We start from the raw sequence: 15,431 nt of genomic DNA, 5'->3' as shown, positions 1-15,431 counted from the left end.
TTCAACATTTATGACCTCGGTTGTTGGCTGGCATTGCTGCATTGGTTGGGAAAATTAAACAGGATTCAGCTAGATCCATCTAGCTTCCTTCATGAGTGGAGGTGAGTGGAAAATGTAGCCCTCATCCACACCTCTCCCTGCTCACATGGATTTCAAAGGATTTGGAGCAAAAAGAGGGAGAAGTCTGAATAACAAACTAGTTGGAACTGGAGGCTGCCTGGGCAGCTGGAGCAGGTCATTTACTTAGCGAGCAGGGTGTCACTGGCAGAGTATTACCCAGACAAGGTGCAGATGATCCTCTTTCTAGTAAGTTTTAAGTTGATGCTAGGAGGGAAAAAATGATAATCAAATTCACATTTATATTAAATTTGTGCTTGTATAATAGGAGAAAATTTGCTCCCAGCATCTAGCTGGATCTCTCAGGTTATGCTCTGGTTAGTTCATTTATCTTACGTAGTGATTCAGCTTTTTGATTTTATTTTGTTTTCTGTACTGGTATCTCTAAAGGAAATGTGATAAATAGAAGAAAATGTGAAGAGCATTAGGCCACTTGGTGGTGTAATACGCAAAGGAAAATGAACCAGTCATGTCAAAGTTAAAGAAGTGCACACAATAGACCACGCTTATTCGCTTGTTAAAGCAGTAGTGATTATCTGATTAAACCCAGTATGTGATATTACTACGAGCAGTCTTTTTTGGAGACCTTTAATTTCAATCAGGAAGCCACGAAAGTACATTTGCTAGAATCGGTTGTGGTTTCAGCTCAGCTTTCTCTGAAGGTGCCTGTGTGCAAGTTACTGCTGTTCTGTTTGCTAGTCCAGGGATCATGGAAAGGTTCACAGTGGAAAAGCTAAACTTAAAAATGGAAATGACCACATCTGCAGCCCCCACAGTGTATGGCTGCCAGTAAAAAAAAGCCTGGCTTTTCATCTGCTGCAGGCTGGGCATCTCTCACATTCACAGGTGCAGCAGCTACAGCTGAGCTTCTGTGGTGACACTGTACCACAGGCACGTTGGTGCAGTGAGGATGTGGAGGGATGGTGATGGGGGAAGGTCAGTTTGATGGGGCCCGTTTGTTTTTCTCTGCCCAACAAAGAGAATGAATTGTTCAGCCTGCCTTTGCCTGCACCCCTAGTGCAAAATGTTTGAGGTCAGCAGGATGCCACACAGCTCTGCAGAACACTGTGTGCACAGACAGAAATGTCTGCTGTGTGTGCTGGTGTTCGTGTCAAGGGACAAAAGTGAGGACAGGAGCACCAGGATAACGCTGCTCTGCAAACTTGAGCTGGAGTGAACCACTTCTTTTCTTTCAGGACATCCTTCTGTTCTCTGAATATGGCTCTTGGAACAGCTGATGGCCCTTTTTGCATTTTCACTGGGCTGTTGTGATGTTCTGTCACAAGACATGGATGTTTCTTTTATTAAACGCTTTGGTTTCCCTTAGTTTTACAATTTCATATATATTTAAAGGCTTCATTATTTCCCTAAGTTTTTTACTGATTTTATTACTACTATTATTATTATTATTATTATTATTATTATTATTATTATTATTATTATTATTATTATTATTATTATTTGTATAGACAGTGAAGTGGAATGTGGAGTAGTCATTGCTCTGAATACTCCCAAACTTTTGCTGTGTTTAAATTCTTTAGTAATAATAATAAATATATGCATACGTATCTCAACCTGTTCCATGCAGTGGAATACAGACTCTTTTAAGAAGTTGGGCTGGGATTAGAAGTTGACAGTAGGAAAAATGAAATGAAATGAAATGAAATGAAAGCCATGAGAGATGCTTTCAGTCTGGGCTGATTCTCTAGAATGCCGTACAGATTAGAGTTCTTCCAAATTCTTTAGTAATACGTGGCATGAGAGGGAATATGGGTGCAGTTGCTGAGAAAAACGTGACTCCACTATACCCTTTTTATGCCTCTTCTTATGCTGCACTGCTATGGAAAGAACTGTGGTAAATGACCAGTAAGTGATCCATTTTTTATTTATTTTAATCACCTGTAAAAAAATAAGTAAAGAAATTGGTCCAGAGAGCAGGGGAAGGAATTTAAGGCTTTTCTCATGTAACTGCTCAGATGCAGTCTGTTTGGATAGACACAGATTCCTTCTGTCATTGCTTATTAACATTGTTATGCCAAGTGTTTGTGCGTGATTGTCTGAAAAGAACTGGATGTGATCAATTCAAAATGGCCTTGTCAGACTGCATGAAGGATTCGCTCTGAGATCCAGGTGGATGTACATGTTAATGATGTATTCCGACAGGGTGTTCACATTGCTGCTTGGAGTCCTTCTGATTTTTACATCTGACCACAATCAATGTTTTATTTATTCTTTCTGTTAATTTAAAACAGGCAAACAGCAATAAGGGTGCTTCTCATAGGGTTGTAGTATCTCCTATTAAATGCAATCGATCACCCCAGTGATTGAGCTGACTGCTGCAATGCGCCTCAGAGATCAGCCCCTCGCTGCAGCCATTTCCTTCTTTCCCACTCTGATAGAAGGTTACCTGAATTACAGCATGCTGCAGGCCTGGGGGAAATACCAGATTGTGAGCTTGGAACTGGGATGGATTTGTTGTGTACCTTTCTGTAAGCCCTTCATCTGTTCTCTTCGTGCCTCCAGAGGAGACTGCTAATTCCAAACACTGCCTACCAGGGTTACAGAACTTGACATAGACGTGCATTAGGCAACTGAGCTGAATGCTGGCATGGTTATTCCCTGATGTTATACCCTGATTTCTCTGAAGGACATTGTCTTGCATACTGAGAATGGAATGATTGAATGTAATTGAAGTTTTAAACTCCTGACTTTTTTGTGTGTTGTTTTCATTCTGTTATCTTATGACAGGTGGTTCCATGGGCTCATTGGGCAAGAAGGTGTATAATTTTCCATCGGTTTTAAATTTTATGTCCTCATTTGGCTAATGTGACCCTTTTTCTTTACCACACATAGAATAGATGATATTCAGTTAGAGCTACTCTCATGCCAAGCTACTATGTCCTGGAAAACCAACATCATCTGTGCTTAACCTTACAGCAGGATAGCCAGCATTTTTCCCCTGAGCCCATAGTACATTGAGTCACATAACTTCTAGCCTTCAGGGTTTTGTTTTTCTTTGTTTTTGTTTTCTACTTTTCTTTCTTTCTTTCCAAAGGAGCACTCTCTCATCTTTGTAGATGCAGAGTAAAGCATGGAAATATGTATTCCAGAGGTAAAATTAACAGAAAATGAAAGTATACAACATACATTTGTTTTAAGATAATAACAGTTTTTCCTGTGGAAATCATGGCATTTTGAATGACTGAGATTTCTATTTATTTTTCTCTTCAATCCTGTATTGAAATATCTTCATCCATTCATGTGAAAGCTAGAGGTATTTCTAAATGTAGCTCCCAAACTGGAACCATTCCTGAGTGCTCTTCAGCCAAACATGTGCACAGGAAGCAGCGCAGGAAGAAGTTTGAAGCACACAGTAGATGGCGCTTCCAGAGTCCTTGTTGGACCACCAGTATTGCTGGGAAGGTTTGTTGCAAAGTATGTTGCAAATATTTTTCTGCTTTCTAAGGAAACTATTTCTGGTTTTGCCAGTGGACACTACATATAAAAAGACAATACAACTTCAGAAAAATAATATTCTACTTGATTTCATTGTAGGGATAAATATAAGTCATACTTATTCAACTGAAACCTTATATTTATTGCTACCTGCCAGAATTCTTGCTTTATTGTATAGAGTAACACTTCATAGTTGCCAAGTTTCTCTGGAGATGAAGTGATAATCTCAGGCTATGAGTGGTAAATTGCTTTGGAATAATAGGTGCTGCATAAATGTAAATCGTTACCTTATTAAATGCAAGTGTAGCATAACATGGTTTTCAAACTACTTAGGAGTATTTTCTCTACAAGTCTGGTGGCCTTTTTAAGATACAATAGCACTGGGTTTATTTGATCAGCCTACAGATTTCTTACTTAACACCCCGGGATTGTTATTCTTATTGACGTAAACAAAAAAGTGTGGGATAAAGTAAGTCTTACAGAGCTTTTATAAGGCTTAATGTTTTGATTACCAATCAGGTTGCTTATTTTTCTGATTAAATTAAAATAAATATTTTATTGTAATTCTTAGTAAAATACTTTTCTTGTTTTGGCCCTGTGCCTGCGTTTAACAACACATAGAATCTATTCTGGGTGTGAAAAATGATTAGAAGTATTTAATATCAAAAACGCTGTGATAGTGATAATTATTTGGAGGATTTTTAGCTGAAGTACAGTCCAATTTTTATTACTTCAGTCTCTTCTGCCCATTCATAGGTCTTTTTTTTAATAGGAGGAAGGGGAAAAAAAATGAGACAATAACCTAAATGAGAGGTTTTATCAGTAGTCTGCAAGATGATCAAATTCTTACCAGTCTCACTGTGGCTGTTAAGAAGTTCTGGGATCTCAGTTCTACTTGGCTCAATTTAACACTCATCTTAGCAACCATAATGATGCAAATAAGTTTTTATATAACAAGCACTGAAATTTGACAGAGAAGATGCTTATAAATGATTTAGTTTTGCAAACTTACTTTGTGCAGGGAGGAAAGAGAGGAAAAATAGGAAGAATTTAAGTAAAATTGCTTAGGAAGAATGAGCATTGCTAAGCACATTAGTGAACATACAGCAAGTGGGGAGAAGAACTGCAGGTAATTGGGAATTGTCAAGTTCTGTTATGGTTGTGCAAAGATCAGAAAGCCAAGTGTGATGAGAAATGGTAAGACTTAAGTGGAAAAAATCCATTAAGGCTTAAATAATGATGTAAAATGTATTCCTACAGCACGAGAAAAAACTTTTTGGAACTTTTAACATGTCCAACGTTGTATCACTTTGTGCTGAACTGAAATTCATTCATAATGCATGCATACATTTTCTTAAGACTACTAAATGGGAGGCCATTATGTGTCTAAATGAAGAGAGTTTTATGCATGTGCATTTTAGCAAGTCTCATTTCAGTCTCATACCATGTTTGCATAAGGTAAACACTGTCACTCTGTGTTTTGATTTGATTCATTATTACTCTGACATAATTCAAGTTGTAAGACCTGGGAAGGGATTAATGCTAATACAGCAATAAGCAATGTGGTAAAGACCAAAACAGAATTCTCTGGAGATGTATTGCTAAGCTGAACTCAGGAGCAAAAAGGAACAGAAAAGTTGTTTTCTGTCATCTCACGCTGAGTATGTTAATTTATTTGTGATTGTTGCTCAACACGTGATCTTGTAAGACTTATACACATTTCTAACAATAACCATAAAGAAAACATAGTCACCACTTCGGTGTAATGAAAATACTTGCTAAAAACTGAAGGATGTAAAGGAGAATATCTTTTTTCTAAAAGTATTTTTTAAAAGTGCTTTCTGCTTTTATTAACATTTCCCACTTAGGGAAATACTGTGCTCAGGAGAACTAGAGGAAAAAATGCTAGACACGTGATTCACCATATCACTCCTCATCTTAGGGTATCTAAAGATCATGCACGGTTCTTATCTTATAGCAACACCATATTCTAAGCTGCTTGCTGATGTCCGACTCAACAGTGCCTGAACAGCTTCCTACCTGCCTGCAAGTGGCACGGCCTATTCTGCTGTAGTGATTAAAATAAGCATTATTTTGGGAGAAAACTTCTAATGTATAAAGTGAGTCTGAATGATTATTAAGGATGAAGATAACACAAAGCGAAAAGCTTTCTCTAGAGGGAAGCTGTTTGCCTTAGACTCCCCTGCTCCTGTCAGTATCACTGTAGTGTTAAAGCATTCCACAGCAATACAGCATTGCTTCCTACAGTGGCTCACTAAGCAGTCCCCCCAGCTATTTCAAACTTTCATTAGAACTCTGTAACTCTATCAAGAAGGCTTATTTCATAGTCTGATTTAAAAAGAAGCAGAACATTTGTTTGTCTAAGGTAAACCAGATGACAGTGCTGGTATTTTTGGAGATTACCGGTTTACACAGGTGGTAAATTGACTTGAGTATCTTTCAGGTTAAATTCACTTTATTGCAGAAAAGTTCCATAGCCTTTTCTCGTCCACAGACAACTCTTTTTGCTTTAATACCTTGGCAGTAATAATGCTGCCAGAGTTCTCCTCATTTTTCAGCTAGATATCTGATGCCTTTGGATTTATAATCAGAGAAACATGTGGCTTAACTGGGCTGGTGTGTGCTCATGTCAGCTGGATTAGGGAGTAAGGGTGTAAGTCTGATGACTTCACTTAGCCAGCAGGCAGTTAATTAAGTAATAACCTTTTCAGTTAAATGTGTGAGTCTTTAAATTAAAGTCAAACTTCTGATAGTCTCTGTTGATAGACTTCAAGCCTTTTTTTTATTAGAAGGAGATTATAATATGCACTGACCATAGGGATTGCATCATTTTCCTTGCACTGAAAAAGCTTATTTTGTGAATGTAACGTTCGAGGCACTTTGCAGCCAGGATGTTTTCCTGCTTTTGTAACATGACTGATTGCCTTGGCTGGCACTGAACTAAGATCTGGATTAACAGAGGTTAAAAGTACTTGTATTCTTATGTCAGGCTTGGCAGGTGGGGATTTCACTGCCGACATCGATTTGTTCTATAGGTCAAGTATTGATAGTCATATTTGCTGAACAGAAAGAGGAGTAAAATAGGCAGGACCACTGTTTCTTAGCAAGAATACTATACTTAGTTAAGAGTTAAATGCTGCCTCCTTCTAAGAGTGTAGCTTAGCCCACGAAGCAAAGAAGACTTTTTACAGTTTGTTAGTGCAACTCCTGGAATATTTTAGCTCAGATTTATTCAAAACTCAGTTTTACTCTTGAAATTGAGTTACTGTAGGATTACTTCAGTACAAACAAGAGAAGAATTTGGCTTTCATTATAAATAATTCTGAGTTTGACTAGCACAGAACTTCAGCTACCGAAAATACACAAGAAATAAGAGGAATGTGTATCTTGTGTCAGCTGTGAACATATGCTGTTGAGTGACACCTCTGCGATCAGTACGTCACGGAGCAGAATCGAGCATATTGTTTACTTCACAAAAAGGCCAAAACTGAAGAGCTGCAGCCTCACTTCTGAGTGATTTGTAGTGTTCGTTACCACTTCTATCTGCATAAATCTACTTCCTCACTGAGTTTAGATGAATAGAAATGCCTCCTCTTTGGCTTTATTAATGTCATCTATTTTTAATAGAGGGGAAAATTGAAATAAGTTCTTTATGTGAAGTCTGTTGAGGAAAGGAATCTGGGGAAAAAAAACTTAAAAGTTAATTTTTTTTTTTTATCTTGAAATCTTGTGCTTAGTAAGTGTTTAAAAATTTCTGGCAGTCCTGTTAGTAAAAATAATTATTCACAGCCTTCTGGGTGTTGTGGATCTTTTCATTTTATATGTTCAAAAGAAAGGGGATTCTTCCAAATCCTCAAATGTACAAAAGTACATTAATTTCATTTTCATCACATTTCTTGAGTGCATTAGATTTGCAAAGATTTCTAATGCAGAGATTTAGCAGCAGTGTGGGAAGGCAAGTTTTTTTTTTTCTTTTCAGGAGGGCGTTTTGGGTCATTTTAGATGAAAGAAACTTCAGTTCATGCTATTATGTTGGTTTCCTGGTTACAGTTCAGTTTTGATTCCCCCTCTAGAGAACACACGAAAGGGAAAAATGTTGGCAACTGTACTGGACCTCTGGGTTGTTGGGTTTCTTTTTAATTTTAGCATATATTCTAGTTAATACTTCTGAATAATGTCAGCCTTACTTCTCAGGTTAGTCCCACTGATCATCTTTTTGGCAGAAGTGTGCTTATTATATTGGAGCTACTTATGTAGAACTCTGCTGCTCAGAATAACTAGAAGCGGTAGATCTTGAATGTTTGATCAAGGGAGTCTGGTTCCTTAGTAATATGGATGACATGCACAGTATAACTAAATACAAGGTAATGCTGCAAGATAACACTGTGGATTACAAAAGCAGTTCTGTGTACCTAAACCTTTGCATGATACAGAGGCTATAAAGATGTCCACTAAACTGGGATTCTTCTTGTGCAGCCATTGCTTAGGGCTCTATGGAATGTAAGACCACAGAAGGGATATTTTTGTGCATTGTCTCTAAAATATCTGAGTTATTAGAATAAATATAGAATAAATATAATAATAAATATAGAATAAAATAATCTTCTTGAAGGAAAATGCTGAAGTGACCTCTTGTTATGAGTTGTGTGTCACCTGTACTACAAGTGCAATGATAAATCCTACCGCTCTTTTATGATAAATCACCTCAGTGTATCAGATTGTGGTGGCTGTTTGTGTGGGTGCTTATGAAGAATATCCTCCAAAACAGATATGTTTGAAGGTCTGGCATCTATAGCAAATCTGGTTGTGTTCTTTCATCCCTATTTATTTTTAGCCAAATGTAGATAGATGTTTCACTGTCCTTTACTAATCACCTAACCACTTGCTGAATGTTTTATGATGGGTCTGTTTCTCTGGGAGTGGCTGCTACGCTCAGTATTCTTGATGACAACTGGTATTCCATAAATGCAGGATATTAATAGCAGAAGAGCTTTATTTCTTGTTACTCAGAGTTTTACAGGTTGTTTCTGTAAAGGGAAGAATTTTTTTATGTAGAAAGACGCGAGAGCAGTTCCATATTCACGGAGAACATGTGTAGTCCTAATAATGGTTGGAATTAAATGGCAGCAAAAAAATTTCCTGGCTTATAGTTTCTAATCTTTTGTTTTAGAAGGTGTAGTTGCTCTTGCTTTCTCTCCATTTTCTCCCAGGGCTGTATTACCATGCCTTTCTTCCTGTGTCCTTGACTTTCCTGCTGCCTAATTTTATTTTATATTTTGCCTCTGGCTGCCTCAAGCTGTTTTTAGTGTTCAGTTTTAAGTTGCATGTGACTCCACCAAAAATCTCTAGGCTGATTTTAGCATTCAGACATGAGGAAAAACCTCAGTCCACCTGTCCCAACCTCTAGAACATCAAACCAGGGTTGCGGAACTGTGTTTGGAGTGGTGGCTTTCTCGTTCAGCTTTTACCATGACAAAATGGAATTTAAGCTGTTCTCTCAATGGCAGGTGGCTGCTCTACCTCCTAGCCTGGAGGCATTTTATAAGATTACCCATTGGTCAAACTCCTGTTCCTAGGGAGGTTCTCTGTTGTCAGTGTGGCATTTTAGCCTTTAAGCCATTGAAGTGCTTGAATGCATGCTTCTTGCATGCACCTTACTTTTTTTTAATGCAGGCAGCATTAGTACTTTTGTGTGCAGCACTTACCACTTGGAATGCTACTGCTGTGCTACATCTTCACTCATTTTCTTTGAGCATGTTATTCAGCATTTAGGTCAGTACTGATTTTCCAGTAATATTGCATAGAATTGAGATTTTTATACTATTGAAAGGATATCTGATATGACTTCAGATGTGACATTATAGGAGCTGCTGCTTCTATGTGTAACTGAAGTTCCATATTTTAGTGTCTGAGTTCCACAGTCAGATAAACATTTGCTTAACAGTAGGGAGAATCTGTGGATCTATGGTTGTGTTAATCACAGAGAGAAAACCCACCACAGTTTAGAAGGAAGAGTTGGTGATTTTTGTGATTTTGAGATTGATATTAGCAGGCTGGTGGATTTCACACTCACGTGACAACTGATGCTACTTTTTAAATGCATTTTGTTAGCCTTATTTTTGCTTTTGATTAGCATTAGAATATAGCACATTACAGTGTTGTCTGACATGTACTCTGGCTGTGCTGCTATAGAGGTTAGGGTTTCACAGGTTCTTACCCAAAATAGCTTGCTAACTAAATAAAAACCATAATGGAGCTACAGCTTTTTATATTTGGTGAAGTTATGAAGGATATTTTGTTATATTTTTACCTAATCATATTTTCAGTGACTCAAAATGTAATGTACATCAAATCCCATTAAGAAATCAAAGCTCTTAAAATTTAAGAAAACTTTCTGCCTCACAGTTTTATTTGCTCATAATTCATGCTTATGTGATTTATGATGTAACTGGATTAAAAATAAATAGAACACTAAGAACTGAAATATTGTGTATAAGAAAATTCCTTTACTTTTTAAGGATTTGAGCCTGCAAAATCCTGCAGGGCTGCGATAGAAGGCATTGCCCTGCACAGAGCTGCTGCAGCATTGATGTGCAGTAGGGCAGGTACTTTCAGTGACCACCAATCCACTGTGACTGTTGCTATTCTCAACAGATCAGGTAATCATGAGAAGCCTGGAATACTTTCATTGTGTGTCTATGCAGCTCAAAGCGATCAGGGTGATGGGACAGAACATAGTTGAAGTGGTGGTACTGGAGGATGGGCTGCTGCCACAACAGCCTTTTCCTGTAGCTCTCACAGAAATAGTAATGAATGAAGGGTGCTGTTTGTGGGCTAGTTGTGATGGCGTTAGAGCATTTTCCACCAGGTAGCTGCCTCCTTTCTTAGATGACTCCAGGGGGAAAAAAATGTATCAGCAATTTATTTACATTGTTTATATTATTTTTATAACGATGCATGTCAGTCTTTCTTTAATGTGATTCTTCTGATTTAACTCAAATCTTAATTTTAATTATCTAATTATTTAAGGCTTCTTGTTGAAGTTTCTTCTCTCTCTCCAGTGCTAATTAATTATCCTTTTTTTTTCCCCTAGTTGTTATACAGTCCATGGGGAAGCATTCATTGAGAGATTATTTGGCATATTGGGCTAGTCTAGTGAGATATGAATATATATATATATATATATAATTATAGCACAGATATGAAATTATAGGATGGTTTTGCAATTGAGGTGTCCACCGTAGACATAGTAAGTGATTTAAATTGCAATGACAGGTAAATGTGGTATAGAAATGGTTCTCATTTGGATCTTTACTATTGCATAAGCTAGTATAAAATACTCTTTTTTTTAAAGAGTAGTTTCGCCTAAGTAAGTGGAAACTGTGTGTAGTCAGTAATTGCCATTCTTGTCATAGCAGCAAAGCAAAAATACGTAGTATTACTTTGAGGATGCTATTTTGGTTGAAAGAATGCTGTGTTTCAAGGCTCGTGGAAAGTCTGATTAACACTTCAGAAATGAAGTAGTTGGGATGTTTTTGTGTGTGTACAGAGTTACTGCCGTACTGCTATGAAGAGTTACTCTTGGGTTGTAAATGAGCTTGAGCTTTAAGGTTCCTTTGTCCAAGATGTTTGAAGGTTGTGTCTCTTTGAGTTTTACTTCTAAAAGTAAAGGGACAGAAACACTTTTCTTTTTGAATTTTTTCTTTATATATATTTTTTTTCCTGTCAAATGCTGCCTATAAATTCAGTTGGAATCTGTAGCAGTTCAGTTCTGTCCTGATGCAGTTTGGTACAGGGGATTTGTCTCCTTTCTTCCCACTGTTCCTTACAGTCACTTATTTACCACTGCTGGCCCAGCTACTTACATGATAGCAGCTGCTTACAGTGAAGGAGCTGCACTTTGAAGCAAAGTTCTTTTTTGAAATCATCTGTTAGTTTTTGGATTTGTTTTCTTTGGCCACATGATAGTGGAAAACCATTTGACCTACGCTGATTGTATAGGTTGTATTTCTGCGAGAATGACAATGGAATTCTTCAGTGACGTGAGCCTTCAATCTTTGAGCTGGTTTGTGTTAGAAGACTTACAGCACAGCAAGGATCTGGTAATGTCAGACTGAGGATGTCCTGCTGAGATGCAAAGTTTGCAACCCAAAAGCAGAAGGAAAAAGATCATGATATTGTCCTGATCAGAAATTGAATGAAAAAAACACTGTTAACTTGGAGGGTTTTATCAGAGGAAGCAAGAACAGAAGTTCCTAGATTCCTGGTTGGAGGGATCAAGACTGGAACACAAATTCAGGAACCTTTCTGAGGTCAGGGATAGAAGGTATGTGTAGAGGGGTTTGGAACAGGGACAAGACTATACTTATTAACTACATGGATTGAGGTGGTGTGGGGAAAGGCTTATTCCTTGTTCTGAGCCTTCCCCTGAAAGGTTGTTGTGAATAATCTACACATTTGTCAACTGTGCAGTGACTGGAGAACTTGCAGGGATATTTCACAGTGATATCATTACATTTTTATCAAATTAAAAAATCGTGTGTACTTCATATGCTGAAAGAGATGTAAGTAATAGCTGGAAAAAGGTTTCTTGAGAATAGCAGGGCATTCAGGAGAGCAGATGAGAACAGTGGTGCGTAGGGATGTATTTTTTTTCTTGTGAAAGGTAGGTTGGAAATCTTTATCACAGCAAATCAGTTCACAGTCACATTCATATGTTCTGCTGTTTGCAATGCACATAGGATACCAGCTTTGTCGTTTTTCACTCATAATCCACTCCACAGCCTAGAATCCAGGAAAGCTCTGGGAAGCCATAGCTGACATTGTAATGGTGTATGGCTTTACCACAGTGTGAATTCCTTTTAATGTCAGTTTCTCTATGGGGGATTAGCCACCACAGATGTCACAGATCCTGGGAATATCTTCCATGATAAAAAAAGGAAAGCTGGCATCTCGACTGTCATTTAATAATCTACAGACTTGTTAATTTATATGTTTTACGATACTTGACACCTGCAGATATGATAAACCTGTTCTTCAAGTTCTTGCTGGTTTGATTGCAAAATGTATGTTAATTTATGTTCCTGTAGAACGGTTAGATTATAAAATGTCGTGTTGTCTTCGTTTTGATGTTTTTAACATCCTAGTGGATAGATCAGGAGGGCCAATCTTCTCATTACATGCATCTTGCAGGAAGCCTCTTTGATTAATAATCTCTCCCTTGCTTTTTTCTCTCTCCCCTCCCCATGTAATGGTAGTCTAAAATGCTGATTAAGGTCAAAACAAGTTTATGCCAGTTAAAAACAGACATATGGAAAGTTCCAGCACTGAGCCCCATAAGGTATGAGGGAGGAATTTATAGCCTTGTGATGCTCCCAGTGCTTCTCTTTAATTAACTATTGTAAGCATCCTAAAATTCTCAACTACAATCTGCCTGACAACAGGGAACCCTTTAAATCTGTTTTTAGTAGTAATCACCCTGCCCACCAGTATTCTATATAGATGTGTATATCAGGTGTTCTGTGGCCTCCAAGCAAATGTCTTATTCTGCGCTGTGCAATGTGGAATGTAAGTCAATTCATTTGTTTTCCTCATATTAAAGAAAGTGGTATGACTCCTGAATTCTATTTTACTAATCTTGTAAAAGCATGTTTGTTTCTTTGTTTTAAAGAAATAGACAAAAAGACAGCATTCCACGAGGATTTTAAGCATGTAACAGCTCTTTTTATACAGTTTTCTTTCACTTGTTTCTAATTAAGGACATTTAACTGTCCTGTGGAGGTGGGGGGAAAAAAGAAAAAGAAGTTCGTCAGTATTTAATCCTTTTGAAAAGTAGATCCTCAAGATTTGTACCCTAGTGGTGATCTGAAACACAAGTGGAGTTGTATTCTTTGTTGCTTATGCAACTGAAGACCTAGTTCAGTAGCTCTTGTGGCCTGGTGCCCTTGATACTTTGTTGTCTGCTACCTGTTACAATTCTAAGATACTTTACAACGTTGCTGTTTTCCAGGATACTTCACTCGGTAAGTATGACCACCTGCCTTTGTTTGCAGATGAGCTGATGTTTGACTCTTTTTGATGTCTGTTTTAGCTGGATATGGATGAACTATTCATGCTATGGTTTAGTTCTCCACCAAATGGTATCTGCAGACTTGATCAATATTTATGTATTTTTCTTCTTTGTCAATACTGAAAGTGTGAAACACCATTGACCTCTTTTCTTATTAATGATTCATTTTGTAATTCATTAATGTTTGTCTGGCTATTTTATTTTATTTTTTTAACATTAAATTTTAATTAAATGAAGAGTTGGTATTCATCAATGATCTTACAGCAGTGCAATTAAGTAGGTCTATACTTCCCAACTGCATCGATCAAACTCGTCATCTCATAAAAGAATGAGATGAAATGAATCTGATGTAATCTTTATGCCTTTTCCCAGGCTGCCATACAATTAGGAGATGTGTGTGCCTTACAAGCACCTGGAGATTTGTAGCTCAAAGTTTTTGGAGTTCTGCTAAAAGCTCCCATGTAGTAGCTATATAAATGTGATAATGCATAACGTACTGCTATGCGATTGTCATTTATTCTTATAATGATCAGTACAAACTTTGGTGTAGCATGGTGTGGATATACCCAATGGGCTGGTCTGGGCCATTAATTACATCACAGGGCTTAGTGGGAGCTGTAAGCACCTGTAACCATGCTGGCTAAATATTTTCATGGTTAATTTGTTCTCTGGTTTGTGCTGGTAGATTATACATTTTAAAGCAACATTGAGTCTGTTTACACAAATCACATTTAATGTGTTTCTGTAGGGTATAAGGTTTTGAGGAAAAGTTTCAATACATACAGAGAATTGAAGTTCCTGGAGTACTGAAATTCTAATATGTGGTTTCTGCAGTAGTACTCTGGACAAATAATGGCATATCTGTTTCCATGAAATAATATTCCTGTCTTTGTTTTCATGATTTATTTTTCCACTGCTAGAGTTAAACACTGATCAATTCAGCATTGTGGAAAAAATGCCTAGAAAAGGTATGGCCCATGTGAAGTGTGGATGGATGTGCTGGCTTTCTATCTTACTGGATGAGCCAGTGGTTTTGCTTAAAGAAAAGGGTAAAAAGCAGTGCCTGGGTTACATTCTGCACTGCTGTAAAATTTTGTCATACTAGCCTATATTTATTTTCTTTTGAAGATAAATCACCAGTCATCCCTTTATTTCTTTTCTTAACTTTGTCCTTCACCCTAACATTTCACTGTGGAGCGCCTCATAAGCATTATCTATTTTTGACATTGGCCAAAATGGGTACACGTCTCTGATGAGGCTGTTTCAATACTTTGCAAAATATCATATTTAATAGAGAATTTCTGAAGCTGCAAAGGGCAGCTAGACAGCTGACTGAAAATCCGTGTCAGCTGAATACTTCACTCTGTTTTTACCTTTGAAAATCTCACCATATAATAATATTTCCCTCTGAAGTTGTGAGTAAGAAAGATAACAGGTGTCTGCGTATCATGATTGCTTACCCAAGACATTGCTCTGTAAATCTCATAAGTGGGGATCAAGATACTTTGTGATATGCTCTACCATGTCAAAACAGAGGCTAAATCTTTTCACTGAAGTAGTGATTAGGAAATTTATGTTTAATCAGAATAGTCCATATGTGACACTACAAAGGAGTGAGACTTACTTAGAATTATTTTTGGTGACATACATTGTATGCAGTACGTGTTAGAATAATGTGCACTGTGTAAGGATTTTCAGTATCAGCTTTATAAATTCAGGGAGAAAACCTGAAAATTCTGGTGTATGAGCGTGCTAAGAACATTCCTGC

Source organism: Coturnix japonica, chromosome 11 (genome assembly GCF_001577835.2).
Source record: "Coturnix japonica isolate 7356 chromosome 11, Coturnix japonica 2.1, whole genome shotgun sequence".
Taxonomy (NCBI): Eukaryota; Metazoa; Chordata; class Aves; order Galliformes; family Phasianidae; genus Coturnix; species Coturnix japonica.
This window is presented reverse-complemented; position numbering follows the sequence as displayed.